Source organism: Crocuta crocuta, unplaced genomic scaffold, assembly GCF_008692635.1.
Source record: "Crocuta crocuta isolate KB4526 unplaced genomic scaffold, BGI_CrCroc_1.0 scaffold186, whole genome shotgun sequence".
Classification (NCBI taxonomy): Eukaryota; Metazoa; Chordata; class Mammalia; order Carnivora; family Hyaenidae; genus Crocuta; species Crocuta crocuta.
Window position 1 is genome coordinate 7,254,711 of NW_027551569.1, and position 4,032 is coordinate 7,258,742.

Sequence of the window (4,032 nt, forward strand, 5' to 3'; positions counted from 1 at the left end):
TTTTTGAACTTGAATCAACCATTTAAATTTTATAATGTTTTTTAAAAAGAAAAGATAAACATTTCTTAAAAATTGGAGCTTTCTCCCTACTCTGTCCTCTCCATTGTAAGATGACCTTTGAATTGCATCTGCAGACTTGTGTTTGGGAGTCAGGGGGAAGGGAGTAGCACTCTCCACAGTGCTGGAACCTTCTGTGCCTGGTTTTTCACTTCGCCCCACATCTCCACATTCCCTTTGCTGGTTGTACTTGAGCCACTAACCTCTAGGGCCCTTCTGTTCTTGTTTTAACTCCGATGCAGCTAAATCTCTTTCCCCTCAGTCAGCTAAAATAAGGAGGAAATTTTTTTTTTTAAATGGTCTTATTGTTAGGAAACAGCAACAGCCAGGGGGAACAGACAAAACCCAGAAAGCATAAAATTTTGCTATGGAAAATGATTGAGCCCAAAGTCCTTATTCTAGAACAATGTTCCCCAATGTTTAGTTGTCAGAGCAGCACATCCATAATTTTTGTCAGATCTCTTTATTTGTTCACCACTTAATTTTTTTTAATGTTTATTTATTTTGAGAAGCAGAGAGAGAGAGAGAGAGAGAGAAACTCCCAAGCAGGCTCTGCTAACAGTGCAGAGCCCAAGACAGGGCTCGATCTCACAAACTGAGATCATGACCTGAGCTGAAACCAGGAGTCAGACACTTAACTGACTGAGGCACCCCAGTCACTTAATATTTTCTGAACTGACACTTTTTTTTTGTTTGTGTTTGTGTGTGTGAGTTTATTCATTTATTTTGAGAGAGAGGGAGAATCCCAAGCAGGCTCCACACCAGTAGTGCGGAGACCCTTGTGGGGCCTGAACTCCCAAACCGTAAGATCATGACCAGAGGCAGAAACCAAGAGTCAGACGCTTATAACCAACTGAGCCATCCAGGCGCCCCAGAATTAACTCCCTTTATAAAACTAATTGTGTTTTTTAAAGTTTATATTTGATATAAATAGAAGTAACTGTGGGGCACCTGGGTGGCCCAGTCAGTTAAACGGCCGGCTCTTGGTTTCTGTTCAGCTCATGGTCTCATGGTCCGTGAGTTTGAACCCAGAGTCAGGCTCCTCACTGACAGTGCAGAGCCAGCTTGGAATTCTCTCTCTCTCCCTCTCTCTGTCCCTCCCCTGCTCACCCTCTCTCTCAAGATAAATGAAAAGAAAAAGTAAAAATGAATGTAAGCAGTGTTACAAGATTGCAGTTTGAAAGACTCTGAGGCTTGCTCTCTTTGTACAAAGGGAGGTTAGGGGATGTTGTAAGGGAATTTGACGTACTGGCATCCAAATGAGAATTTTCTCCTTAATGAAGTTAAAAACCTGGAATGGGAACTGCAAGGGAAATACTTTTCTCACTCTAAGACTTGGGGTTATTTACTGCCTCGTTGGTTATCCCTGAAAGTGATCCCAGATGTGGCGTGGGAAATGGTAGAAGTAGAAATTGGGCGAGCACTGCCTGGGTAGCTGATGTCTCCCCGGCCCGGCCTGGCTAGAGCCGTTTCTTAGCTCCAGCTCCACACTGTGGGGGCGCTAGAGCGGTGCGCCCAGGTGCTGGGCTACGAGAGCTCAGGTGGCCACCTGGCCGGGTCTGATTGAAGTTCTGGTCCCTGGGGAAGCCTTCTTAGGGACATCTGCTCTGCAAAGGCCCTTCAGCCAGTGTCAGACCATCTTGCGGGGCTCGGGGGGACCATCAATGTTGGCATCTACTTCAGGAGCCTTCCCGTACTTGATCTCTGAACTACATCCTGCCCAGTGGTTTTCTGCCTCTCTGTTCAAACAGTTATCACTGGGGACCACCCATCCTTGGACCCCTCTAACTGAACAAAGCTCTTCCTTAGGTTGAGGGGAAACCTGTCTCTCTAAGGATTAAGGATTCTCCTGACCCCCTTGGACATGTGTCTGTTAAGTTGTGGGAGCCGGGAATAGAAGGACCCCCTCAATAGTTTAATTTCTGTACTTTTTGAATGTAGCTGAAGCTCCCCCCAGCCTGTTTGGTGACATTTCCTTACTGACTCGCTTCCTCCTTACTGGATCCTTCAGCTCCAAGCCTTTTACAGGTGCTGCTTTAGCAGCTTACTTGGGAGACCACAGTGGTGCCTAACTCTGGGTCTTGGCATTTGCTCTTTCCTCCACCTCAGACATGTTCCCAGTATTGTTTCTGTTTTTAAAGTCTAGTGTTCTCCCTTGCAGAAACTCTGCCAGGAGCAAGCCGTTCTTAGGGGCAGATTCCACCTTTGATCTCTGATGGAGGCTACTGAGTTTTTGGATGAACCCATACACACCTGCGTGGAAGTCAGGTTATAATGTCCTTAGTAGAGAACAAAGACAAAATGTTTATTTTAAGTGTTTTCAAATCAGCCAGGCAAGTAATTTCCTCAACTTCATTCTACCACTCAGGGAACCACACAGACCCAGTGGATGACACATGGAGACGTTCCTCTGTTCCGAATCTGCTAGGGCTGTGGGACACGGCAGAAAAGCAATCTTTTGTCATCCCTGTCATGTGTCCACTTACCAGAGCGATACTTCCTAACATGATCTATTAAATGCAATCCCTATCAAAATCTCAACGGCCTTTTTTTTGCAGAAATGGAAAAGCTGATCCTAAAATTCATACCAGGTGGTCACAAATAGCCAGGACAATCTTGGAAAAGAACAAAGGTGGACTATTCAGGTTTCAAGATTTCAAGAATTACTTGAAAGCTACTGTAATCGAAACATCGCAGTGCTAGCATGGAGAGAGGCAGGCCATTCACTGGAATGGAATTATAAGTCCAGGAATAAACCTAAGTGAATACATCTAAGGTCAAGTGATTCTTGTCAAGAGTGCCAAGACCATTCGGTGGGGAAAGCAGTCTCTTCAACAAATGGGGCTAGAAAACTGGATATCCACATGCAAATGAATGAAAGGAACCCTTTTACACCAGGTGCAAAAGTTAACTCAAAATGAATGAAAATTAAAATTAGAAGCTAAGACTAAGCAACTCTTAGATGAAAACATGGGGAGATCTTTATGACCTTGGATCTGACAATGGTTTCTTAAATATGCCCAAAGCACAGGCAACCAAAGAAAAATGCATGGGANCTTAAAGCTTTTGTGCATCAAAGGACACTATCAAGAGAAAGCAAAAGAGTTGAGTAGGCAGCTCCAAAAACATCCATCCCTCCAAAGAAGCATTGAAAAACAAGATGAGTGGCGCCTGGGTGGCTCAGTCGGTTAAGCGTCTGACTTCAGCTCAGGTCATGATCTCACAGCTCATGGGTTCGAGCCCCGCATCGGAATGTGTTGGCAGCTCAGAGCCTGGAGCCTGCTTCGGATTCTGTGTCTCCCTCTCTCTCTGACCCTCCCCTGCTCGCGCTGTCTCTCTCTCTCCTAGAAATAAATAAAACATTAAAAAAAAAAAAAAAAAAAACTCTAAGGAAAGGGAGGAACTGGTTTGCAGTTAGCATATTATGATGTTCAATACCCAATTTTCAACAAAAACAAGTTCTGCAAAGAAACAGGACGACAGTCCATTCAAAATGGGGAGAATGACGGAAACCATCCGTGAAGAAGCCCAGATATTGGTCTTACTAGACAAAGGCTTTAAACCATCTGTCTTAATTAAATATGCTCAAATGGCCAGAGGAACCCCTAGAGCTGGTTCTGGGTCTGGCTCTGATGCTAGAGCTGATAGCTCGGGACCTAGCACTGACTCTAGTGCTGGCTTTGGCGCTGCAGCACCTTCTAGCTCGAGCTGGCACTGGCTCTAGTTGTGTAAGGGGCACTGGAGTTGGAGCTACAGCTGGAGGTGGTCCTGCGGCTGATGCTAGGGCTGGTCCGGGAACTGGCTCTGCCTTTGAAGCTTGCTCTAACCCTACAGCTGGCCCTAGCTCTGGCGCTGGTCGGTAGAGCTGGAGCCAGCTCTGTCTTGTCAATGGCTCTCTTACTGGAGCTGGCTCTAGTTCTAGACTGGTTCTCGCTCTGGTGCTGAAGCTTATTCTGGGTCTGAAGCTGACAGTAC

The 4,032-nt window shown here is 45.7% G+C and overlaps 1 protein-coding gene across 7 annotated transcripts in view; it reads left to right on the forward strand.

Annotated features, from left to right (window-relative positions):
• ABCD4 (ATP binding cassette subfamily D member 4) overlaps positions 1-3,106 on the forward strand; it is an 18,654-nt gene extending 15,548 nt beyond the window's left edge. For 5 of the 7 annotated variants that reach the window (XR_013331726.1, XR_013331730.1, XR_013331731.1 and 2 more), the window contains one exon: positions 2,219-3,106. The gene's annotated coding sequence lies outside the window, so the exon portion shown is untranslated. The remainder of the gene's footprint in view (positions 1-2,218) is intronic. The other 2 variants (XR_013331727.1, XR_013331728.1) reach the window with 2 other exon arrangements.
• Positions 3,107-4,032: the final 926 nt, after the last annotated feature.